The 12,218-nt window shown below is 36.7% G+C and overlaps 1 long non-coding RNA gene and 1 other non-coding gene across 2 annotated transcripts in view; one reads left to right on the forward strand and one right to left on the reverse strand.

The window, feature by feature from the left end:
* LOC113919345 overlaps positions 1-12,218 on the forward strand; it is a 130,022-nt gene that overhangs the window by 36,824 nt on the left and 80,980 nt on the right. The gene's annotated exons all lie outside the window — the stretch shown is intronic.
* LOC113921092 lies at positions 3,353-3,456 on the reverse strand. Its single transcript, XR_003519500.1, has one exon. It is a non-coding gene; the product is annotated as a U6 spliceosomal RNA (small nuclear RNA).

A 12,218-nucleotide genomic window follows, 5' to 3' on the forward strand; every position in this document is an offset into this window, starting at 1 on the left:
GTCCCTTTTTGCTTGTATTTATCAATGATTGGAAAAGCAATAAAACAGGAGCAAGGAACAAGATATCACTGTGGCATTCTGAGACTGGGAACAAATAAGGAAGTGTGAACAGGAAAGTAGAGATTTGGGATACAAAAAAAAATAAATCTGATGTATAAGTCACATCACATGGGCATACTTTCAAAATTGAGGTGACATTTTGAATACGCTAACACAGATTATAGCGATAAAATGAATACGTTAAGGCTATGAGATAGTTCTTTGTGAGGGGTGATGAATTTTCTCAGTTCCCCTGAACTTGGAAGTTCAGCTTATTCCAAGAAAAGGATCATATGCTGATTGCCTGGAGTTCTGAATATAATCATCCATAACTGGATCCTCGTGTCCTCCATAGTATGTGCTTATTCACTTATTACTTGTCATTTATGGCTAACTTTGCTTCCTCTCCTGGAAGAATTCCTTGCTCCCTTATCTCCCCCACACTGATGCCCCTTCCCTCATTTCATGACTCCTAATGTCTGCATCACAGAATTTAGCATTTAATTACGTATCACAATGTATAGTACCTTGTATTTGTCATTTCTGTCTCTCCAGATTAACTAGCATCTCCGTGGCAGTGATTAATACAGTGCTATGAACACAGACGTTCAGTAAATACTTGTTCATGGAATTATTGATATTACTGTATTGTTTTAGGATTTCGATGTCCTTATGCTCTTCATTTTACACAAGAGTAGTCTTTCTAGTAAAAGTCCTGTGACCTAGCCTCTTTTTTAAGTCTAGAGAGGTACTTATTAGTCTCAGAAAACAAGTCAGTTTGGTCTCTTAAGTTTGAAGAGACTTTACTGCCTATTGACTCTCCCTAAAAGAAAAGTCTATGACCCACCAGACACAAGAATATGTGCCATCCTTCTCTTGGGTGCCCTCTCCCATCCCCAAACCCTGCCTGACAACTTTTCTGGATTAGCACAGAGTGACCTCTGATGGACATGCTTATTTTTCTATTACAAGCAGTAGAGCAGTGAGGGTGTAGAAGTTGGAAATTGAGCTAATTCACTACCTGTTACACACAAAACCAGGGACAAAGACTAGAAGGTTGTGGGGAAAAGGAGAGAGAAGGCAAGTCTTTATTTACTCTTTGGGGGTTTAGAGGGTTTTTTGCATAAATCCTCCCTTGGAGCCCCAACTGCATTTTCCTAATTCTTATTTTAGAACTCCCATAGTTTCTTCTCTCTGCCTTTCTAGTTTCTGTTTTAGAATTCTTGCAGTGTCAGCTTTCACCCTTTCTGTTGTATCCTCTCCATCGCTGCTCACATGATAATAGAGTCCTATCTCTATATGTTATAAAAAGATGTCAGGTTTCAGCCAGATGTTAAAGGCATTTACCTCTTTCTGGCTGTCCTTCTGATAACTCCAAAAAATGAGGTGTGAGTTCTGGTGTCACAGTGCATGGAAAACACTGGGAAATTAGGCACAAGTTTGCTTTTCACTGGACATGGTTGTGGCAAGGTGTCTTCTAAATTTCCTAAGGAAGAACTCCCATCACCACCATGAGTATTAACTCTTGAAGACCTCAAAGTCTACTTCATGAGAAGCATGTATTCTCTTCCTTTGATGTCAAATACCCTTGCTCTTGAGAAGTGAGAAATGCATATTCACTGATTCCCAAGCCTATTTTGATGATAAAAGAACCCAAAATAGGGGCACCTGGGTGGCTCGGTCGGTTAAGCAGCCGCCTTCAGCTCAGGTCATGATCCTGGGGTCCTGATATCGAGCCCCACATCAGGCTCCCTGCTCAGCGGAGAGCCTGCTTCTCCTTCTCCCTCTGCCTGCCACTCTGCCTACTTGTGCTGTCTCTCTCTCTCTCTCTGTCAAATAAATAAAGAAAATCTTAAAAAAAAACAATATTAGTTGAGAATGTCATTAACTCTATCTCCATTATCTGATATAACTGTTGACACTATCATGTTGATTTTTCCTGACTTCCAATTTTTGTTTCCTGATAGCAGTGGAGGATCCCCCTCAATACCAATATACAGCATTTAGTATACCACTGTCCTATTCAAAACCCCTGAGACTATTTCTATCAATAGCATCAATCTTCTCATCTTGCTTTTGCACAACTGTCCATTACCTGGCCTCAATTAACATTTCCCAGAATATTTCTCTCTAACATTTTGGCGATACATCTCCTTATTCTTCTATGGACACATGCTCATGCCTATTGCTGTTATTAATCATCTCTTATTTCTTCATGGGATGCTATTTCTTGTTTCCACTTGTTTAATGCTTACTCATTTTACAAATTACATTTTATCCCACATCTTCCATAGGGATTGTAGAGTTTAAGCAAAAAAGCCAGTTTTTCAAACAATACTAATTTCCAATTTTTCTAAATAAAATGTCACACATCTTGGCAACTTCATATGTACTACATTTTTGCTTATATGCATTTTTACTTAAATGTTTCCTATCATCCACTCCTCCTTGAAAGCAGAATTATTTCTTATCACTAAGGAAATGTTTTTGTCTTACCAACTTTTTTTTCTTAGAAATATTTGGGGTTTTTTTATTTTTTTATTTTTCTTGTTATGTTAATCACCATACATTACATCATTAGTTTTTGATGTAGTGTTCCATGATTCATTGTTTGTGCATAACACCCAGTGCTCTGTGCAGAACGTGCCCTCTTTAATACCCATCACCAGGCTAACCCATCCTCCCACCCCAGTCCCCTCTAAAACCCTCAGTTTGTTTTTCAGAGTCCATCGTCTCTCATGGTTCATCTCCCCCTCCGATTTACTCCCCTTTATTCTTCCCCTCCTGCTATCTTCTTCTTTTTTTTTTCTTAACATATATTGCATTATTTATTTCAGAGGTACAGATCTGTGATTCAACAGTCTTGCACAATTCACAGCACTCGCCAAAACACATACCCTCCCCAATGTCTATCACCCAGCCACCCCATCCCTCCCACCCCCCCACCACTCCAGCAACCCCCAGTTTGTTTCCTGAGATTAAGAATTCCTCATATCAGTGAGGTCATATGATACATGTCTTTCTCTGATTGACTTATTTCACTCAGCATAACACACTCCAGTTCCATCCACGTCATTGCAAATGGCAAGATCTCATTCCTTTTGATGGCTGCATAATATACCATTGTGTATACATACCACCTCTTCTTTATCCATTCATCTGTCGATGGACATCTTGGCTCTTTCCACAGTTTGGCTATTGTGGACATTGCTGCTATAAACATTGGGGTGCACGTACCCCTTCGGATCCCTACATTTGTATCTTTGGGGTAAATACCCAGTAGTGCAATTGCTGGATCGCATGGTAGCTCTATAAAAATATGGAACGCTTCATGAATTTGCATGTCATCCTTGAGCAGGGGCCATGCTAATCTCTGTATCGTTCCAATTTTAGTATATGTGCTGCCGAAGCGAGCACTGTCTTACCAACTTTTTATCACTTATGTGTTTAGTATAACAAAATATTGAAAACTCAATACTGGATATATTTAGAATGTGTTTAATATTGTAAAGGATCTATGCCAATTTGATCACTTTTATACAACATTTCCTTCCTTCAAAAGAAAAGTTTACATCTGTATTCACTAGTGACCTATTAAAATATATTAGAATAGTGCTGCTCAAATTTAAGTTATAGACCTTTGTGCACCCATGAGCTATTCTTTAATGGTTCCCAATAAAGTAAAAACAAAAATTGAGAGAAAGCACTTAAAACTTTTATGGAAATTTGACAGAGTAATTTCACATCTGTAATACTAAAAAATACTAAAAAATAAAACTGGACCTTGTGTTCTGAATGTCTTGTTTTATTTATTTCATTTTCATAGGAGATAATTTTATTATATGTATAGTCAGGGTACTCCAGAGAAATAGAATCTATAGGACCTATATCTATTTATCTCTATATATCTATATATATAAACTTGTTGTATGTTTATGTCTACTATCCTTATTATAAAGAATTAGCTCATGAGATTATGAGGTAATTCATCAGCAGGATGAGTCAGCAAACTGGAGACATAAAAGAGCTGATGGCTTAGTTCCAGTCTGAGTTTGAAGGCATGACACTAGGAGAACCAATGGTGTAGTTCCAGTTTGAAGGCCAGTAGGCTTGACCCAGAAAGAGCCTACATTTCAGTTTAAGTCTGGGGGCAGGAAAAACCAATATCCCAGCTCAAAATCAGTCAAGCAGAAGGACTTCCTTCTTATTTGAAAGAGGGTCAGGTTTTTTTGTTGTACTTAGGCCTTCAACTGATTGGGTGAGACCCACCCTAATAAAGTGGGGGGACAATCTGCTCTACTCAGTTTAACAATTTAAGCGTTAATCTCATCTAGAAACACTCTCACATAAATACCAAGTATAATGCTTGACCAAGTGTCTGGGCATTTCATGACCTAGTCAAGTAAAGTAAAATTAAACATCAGAGTATTTTTTTAAAATATCCATCTGTGATAAATTAGAAAAATTTAAAAAGTCAATCAGATAAACTGGCCCTTCAGCACACATACTTTGAGAATCACCCAAATACTTATTTCCTCAGTCAGGCCAGCAGTAGGTTTAAAAGTTGATTTGCATAGAGTTCAAAAGTTTCCAAATGAAAAGCATTCCGTGGAAGAAAAAAAGATCTAAAGCCCCCCCAAGTGTGGTGATCTATTTAGGGGAAGGTTATCAGCATTACTAGAAACAGGGTTTTGGTAAGTCAATACCAAAAACAAAACAAAGAGAAACATGGCCTTACTCTGGAGGGACTGGGGAAGCTATTTCATGCCAAAACTAAAAGCATAGAAATTCAAAAGGAAGTCAGAATCCTGACATATTGGCTAGTACATGTGCAGTCAAGGATCTGGTATAAATTCAGAAGAGTGTTTATTGGGGGGAGGTGTTCTTGATGTCACAACTAGTATATCCCAACATCCTCAGATTTCATTATTCTACCATTTGGACAAGTTTTTAGAGCAGTTTTTGCAATGGCACATAGTACAATGTAATATTGGAAACTTTAAAACTATATTAACTGAGCCAATTAAAGAGTTAATAAGAAAAAATACAGAATGATTTTTTCTGTAGTAAGACCGTAGGAAATATATCTGTCTTTCATTATGGTATTACATGCACATATTAAGATCCAGGTTAAATGAAGTGTCTGCTCTTGCTTACATTTTGAGTTCTAAAACATTGAATTCTCACTGTCTTTTGATTCAGAACAAATTCATCTCCTTTTGAGATATCCTTGAGATTCAGTGTTAATAATCTTTGAGATCTATAAAATGTCTTTCCTACATAGGGATAGAGTTTGAACATACGAACATTTATTAAGAGACACATATTTTCCAGGCATTATGCTAAGTGTCTGAAGTCTCAGTACACAATTTTAATTAATTATTATAGCAACACTATGTTCTTAACTTCATTTATTGATGTAGATATTAAGGCTCAGAAAGTTAAATAGGGGTTCCTGGGTGGCTCAGTTGGTTAAGCGACTGCCTTCGGCTCAGGTCATGATCCTGGAGTCCGGGGATCGAGTCACACATCGGGCTTCCTGCTCAGCAGGGAGTCTGCTTCTCCCTCTGACCCTCTTCCCTCTCGTGCTTTCTCTCATTCTCTCTCTTTCTCAAATAAATAAATAAAATCTTTAAAAAAAAAAAAGAAAGTTAAATAGCTTACCAACAGTTACTCAGATATTAAGTGCCAAAGTCAATATTTGAATCCAGATCAACACACCAGTTATGCTCATTGCACTCTGAGGTAACGGAAGTGAAGGCTATAATAGGGTGAGGGAAGGGGGCAGGGAACAAAAAAATAAGAATGAGAAAGACAGACTACCTTCATATGCCCTTCCATAATATGTTACTCCCAGCTGTTGACCCTACTCTGTGAAAATAAAGATAAGATTCTAAAAGTCAGATCATCTGAATGCATTTCCAATTGGTTTACTCAGTCCTATATTCTGATAGGACCAAGTAAAATGGTTGTTACCTGGTGAGAATCAACTTGTCATGATTACTCCCAGAGAGCTGGAAAACTTTGAAATGTTTTTCCTCACTGTATGTGAGAGAACAAAGAGGCATTTCGTATTTTGAATTAGACATGCTGTTGTCCCAGTGATATATAATCTTATCAACAGCAATGAGGATGAGAGAAGGTGGCTGTCCTCTATGCCTGGCTGGTTTAACGCTGGACAGAGTTGGTGTTTTATCACCACTTTAAGAAGGTGTCATCATCTAGGTATATAAGAATTACTCAGGTAAACTTCAGTCCAGTTAAGGCCAGGAGGCTTGTGCATTCCATCAATCAATGAGTGAGTCCTTACCATTTCTTTAGCTTCTGCAACATGCTTCTTGGTAAGTTAAATAAAAATTAAAAGCAATATAGCTAGGTGAAATGAAAGGAGACAATTGACTGATGATAGTGGCTCCAGTTCTCACCAATAAATTTTATCTTGAGTTATTTCATAATGCTTTTTCTCATCATGTGTATTTATTGACAGTTGCATACACCCCTGGCACTAGTTATCATCAAAGCATTGAATATATTAAGAAACCTATCTCAGACCGACAGAGTTTCTAAAGGTTGAAAGAGGTTTATTTAAGAAAAAAACATCATTTTGAACTTAAGTTTCTGCTGTCAGAGCATTGATAACAAGTGGAAATATGCTTCGCTTTTATTTGCGTAAGGACAGTAGTCACTGTTATCCCAATAAAGAGCCATTTATTAAATGGGAAATAGAGAATCAAGAGAACTAAGAAATAGAAGTTGCTCTTCAATTTATGTTTGGTTAAAGAATAAATGGTTTATTTGAGTAGAGTGGACCAGTGCTTGTTTAAAATTGTTATTTAAGAGAAATTAAGCTAATAGCTACTTTTGTTTATGTACAGCTGCATTGTTTTTCTGCTCCATTATATAGGCCAAAAATTCACATTTCTTCTTATAACAGCATAGCTAAGCTAAGTAAACAATGAACAATAGTTAATAGAACATGGAAGTTAGTACTACAAATGAGCTAACAACCTACAGCGCCATTTGTTAAACACCAGTTGACGCACAAGATACTTAGTATCTATCACTTAGTAGCTATAAATCTTTTCAAGGGATGTTATTTTCATCATTCATCTGGAGTAATTGTCTTAGAATTCCAGTGGTAATTAGTGGCAGGAATATTTTCTGGAAATGCAATCTGAAGTTTTACTTCCATGTTAATCCACTTGTATTCGTTTCTTTGGACTGCCATAATAAAGTACCACTGACTGGGTGGCTTAAACACCAGAAATTTGTTTTCTCTGTTCTGAAGTCTGGAAAACTAAGATGAAGGTGTCAGCAGGTTTGGTTTCTCCTGAAGCCTCTCTCCTTAGCCTGTAGATGTCCTTCTGATTTTATCCTCACATGGTCTTTTCCTTGTGCAGGGGCATCCCTGTTTCTCTCTGTACATCCTAATCTCCACTTCTTAAGAGGACACTAGTCAGATTGAATTAAACTCACCCCAATAGCCTCACTTTAACTTAATTGCTTTTTTTAAAGGTCCCTTCTCCAAATATAGTCACATTAGGGTTTCAACATGCGAATGGGGGTGGGAGGGCACAATTCAGTCCATAACACCACTATTTAACAAATTTTATGTGATTTGATCCTGTTGGATACACCCTTCTTTGTATTCTTTTCTATCAGAGAACACACATCCTTATTTTTTTTTGTCTAGGATGAATTTTTATCCATTCTTCTTAACTTCACTTTACCCTTTTTAAAAATACATGTAAAATGATTTCCATGAGATTGCATATATACAGCTGCTTCAAAGTAAAACTTAGAAAAGTTAAAATGTGAGTGATAAATTTTTAAATTAATTTGAGATAATGTAGTGACCTTTGTTACCTTGGAATGAGAAAGAGTTTCTAAATAAAAACAAAAAAAAAGATTAAAATTTTGAAAATTTGAAAACAACTTAAGCATTTGTACTCAGCAAAAAAGTACCAGGGCCCAATAACGGATTATAGATTGAAAAGTTATTTTGGCAGGGCCTGAAAATAATGGAGGGAACTAATATGTGGAGTAAACAATGAATTTCTGCATATCAACTTCTGTGTATCAATTTATTAGAAAAATGGAATATGCACTTCACAGAATAAAAAACACAAAATGCTAACAAGCATATGTAGACATGCTCAAATTTGTTTATTAATTTAATAATTAAAGAATTAAAGATGAAAACACAATGACATATCACTTTATATCCATTTGAAAGCTGGGTTATTGCAAGTGTTGGTGAGGATGTAGAAATATAGGAATGTCCACACACTGCTGGTGAGACAGGAGGCTGGCATATGCATTCTCAAAATCACATTGTTTTTAATTTGTATGAGTAAGTACAGTCTATAACCCAACAATGCCACTCCTGGGAGATTCTCAGAGATTTCTAATGGAAACAAACAAGAGTATTCATGACAGCATTCTTGTGAGTGTGGGGAATTAGAGTTAATCATGGTGTCCATCACTGTCAGAATTGATAAATAAAGTGTAGTTAATACACTCCATGGAATTTAAGTAGAAGTCAGAAGCAATGGAATATATCTACACATAAAAACATGGAGAGAAATTAAAAGTTTAAAGCTTATGTCAGGTGCCATTTTCCTCGCTCACCCTCCAGGATACACACAGGGCCATGTATAGGAAGCAGGGCTGCACAGACACTTGCTGCCTAACCTGCTAGCAGTGTGCCATTCCCATGAGTTCTGAGGACTCACCCACTCCAAACCTGCTAGCCTCAGCCCTAGGCTCAGGGCAAATTTTTTTTAATCTCTGTATACTGTGTCCAACTGCTGGGTACACGGACATTGCTATACCCAGGCTTGTGTCCCTGGCCACCCCCTAGCTGCCACAGTGCTTCAGGGGATCCAGCATTGGACTAGTGGCCCAGTACAAATTTTGCTAACACCTCCACCCTGCTTCCAAGTTTCCCAGTGGGCATGCCCCATCAGAACTGACCTGCCTGGGTCCCAATAACACCACAGAGAGCAAGCACAGACCACATCACACAGTCAGTGCAGATGACTGCACTGAAAGGAAAAGTGACTCAGACACAACAGCAGGGTATAAGCAACACAAATAGGATACTCTCTTGAAGTGCCATGTTCTGGTGAACAGGTGACACTGTGCTGCAGGGCACTCAAGAACCTCTACTTCATGAAGTCACTACCTTTAAGAGCAGAAGACCTAGCTGACATTCGTCACAACAGAAAGACACGGAGAAGGGCAGACAAAATGAGGAAACACGGAAATTTAACCCAAATGAATGAATAGGATAAGGATATGGCAGGAGATCAAAGCAAAACAGATAAAAGTAACATGCCTGGTGAGAATTTAAAGCCATGATCATAAGGATACTCACTGGACTTGAGAAAAGAGCGGAAGACATAAGTTAGACCCTTAAACCAGAAATAAGGAATAACACAGCAGAGATAAAAGGCTCAAAAAATAAAATGAAAAACACGCTGGATGGGATGAACAGCTGGATGGAAAGAAGCGGAGGAAAGAATTAGTGACCTAGAAGACAGAGTAATGGAAAGTAATCAAGCTGAAAAAATAATTATGCAAAATAAGAATAGACTTAGGGAATTCAGTGTTTCTATCAAGTGTAACAACATTTGCATTATAGAAGTCTTAGAAGTAGAAGAGAGAGAAAAGGGGGGCAGAAAATTTATTTGAAGAAATAATAGCTGAAAACTTTCCTAATCTGGGAAAGGAAACAGATGTCTAGATCCAGGAGACATGGAGGATTCACATTAAAATCAACAAAAGCAGACCCACACCAAGATATATTGTAATACAGTGATAAAGAAAAAGAAATTAAAATCAAGACAAAAGAAGACAGTAGCTTACTGGGAAAATCTACAAGGCTAATAGGAGATTTTTTAACAGAGACTTTGCAAACCAGAAGGGATAGTCATGAAATATTCAAAGTTCTGAATGGGAAAAATCTGCAGCCAGAATACTCTATCCAACAAGGCTGTCATTCAGAGTAGAAGAAGAGATAAAGACTTCCCCAGACAAAGACAAAAAGACTTTACGACCACTAAACCATCCCTCCAGGAAATATTAAAGGGGGCTCTTTGAGTGGAAAGAGACCAGACGCGACAGTATGAAGATAGGAAACATAAAAGTAGTAAAAATGAATATTTCTGTAAAAAATCAGACACAGAACTCACATACTAAAAGGATATATAATAACATATATTTAAAATGTGGGGTGGAGAGGAAAAAAGAATGGGTTCAAATGTAAATGACCATTGGGGTGCCTGACTGGCTCAGTCAAAAGAGCATGTAATTCTTGATCTCAGGGTGGTGAGTTCAACCCCACATTTGGTGTAGAGATTATTTAAATAAAACAAAACTTAAAAACATTTAAAAAAATTAACCATCAACTTAATATAGACTGTTATATGCAGAAAAGGTTATATACAAACTTAATGGTAACCATATATATCAAAAACTACTAATAAATATGTAAAAATAAAGAGAAAGAAATCCAAATATATCACTAAAGAAAATCAGCAAAACATGAAAGAGAGAAAGACAAGAAAGGATCAAAGAAAATCTTCAGAAACAACTACAAAACAAATAAAAAGATAATAAGATAAATAATAAGATAAAGTAATTCAATAATTTGAATGGAAATGGACTAAATGCTCCAATCCAAAGACATAAGGGTGAAAGAATGGATTAAAAAAAAACAGGACCCATATACATGCTGCCAACAAAAGATTCATTTTAGACCTACAGACATATGGAGAGACATCTATCATGCAAATGGATAACAAAAGAAAACCAGAGTAGCAAAACTTATATTGGACAAACTAAATTTTAAAACAAAGACTGTAATGAGAGACAAAGAAGGACACTATGTAACAATAAAGGAGACAATCCAACAAGAAGATATAACAATTGTTATAACAATTATAAATATTTATGCTCCCAATATGGGAGCACCAAAATACATAAAACAGTCAATAACAAACATAAATTTACTAATCAATACCAATACAATAATAGTAGGGACATTAACACCCTATTTATTGATGGACAGATGATACAAACAGAAAATCAACAAGGAAATAGTGGCTTTGAATAATATACTGGACCAGATGGCTCTAACATCTATACATTCCAAACACTCCATCCTAAAACAGCAGAATACACCTTCTTTTGAAGTGCACATGGAACATCCTCCAGAATAGGCTACAAAACAAGTCTCAACAAATTCAAAGGATTGAAAATACTATGTCATGCATCTTTTCTGACCACATGCTGTGAAACTAGAAGTCAATCACAAGAAAAAAATCTGGAAAGAGCACAAATTTTGGAGGATAAATAACATGCTACTAAACAATGAATGAGTCAACTAGGAAATAAAGGTAGAAATAAAGAATTACATGGAAACAAATGAAAATGAAAAGACAATGATCCAAAATCTTTAGGATGCAGCAAAAGCAGTTCTAAGAGGGAAATTTGTAGCAATACAGGGTAAACTCAAGAAAAATCTCACATAAACAACCTAACTTAAAGGAGCTAGAAAAAGAACAAACAGAACCTAAAACCAGCAGAAGGAAGGCAATAATAAAGATTAGGGCAGAAATAAATGATATAGAAACTAAAAAAAAAAAAAAAATAGAACAGATCAATGAAACCAGGAGCTCATTCTTTGAAAAATTAATAAAATTGATAAACCTCTAGCCAGACTTATTAAGAACAAAAGTGAAAGGACTCAAGTGAAATCACAAATGAGAGAGGAAGAATAACAACACCACAGAAATACAAGCAAATGTCAGAGAATATTATGAAAAACCATATGCGAACAAATTGGACAAACTAGAAGAAATGACTAAATTCCTAGAAACATCTAAACTACCAAAATTGAAACAGGAAGACATAGAATATTTGAACAGACTGATAATCATGAAGAAATGGAGTCAGTAATCAAAAAACTCCCAACAAACAAAAGTCCAGGACCAGACGGCTTCACAAGTGAATTCTACCAAACATTTAAAGAAGAGTTAAGGCGCTCCTGGGTGGCTCTTGGTTGGTTAAGCGCTGGTCACAATCTCCGGGTTGTGAGATCAAGCCCTGCATCAGGATCTGAGCTCTCAGCTCAGCACGCAGTCTGCTTGAGATTCTTTTCCTCCCTCTCTGCC

This window comes from Zalophus californianus, chromosome 3, assembly GCF_009762305.2.
Source record: "Zalophus californianus isolate mZalCal1 chromosome 3, mZalCal1.pri.v2, whole genome shotgun sequence".
NCBI lineage: Eukaryota > Metazoa > Chordata > Mammalia > Carnivora > Otariidae > Zalophus > Zalophus californianus.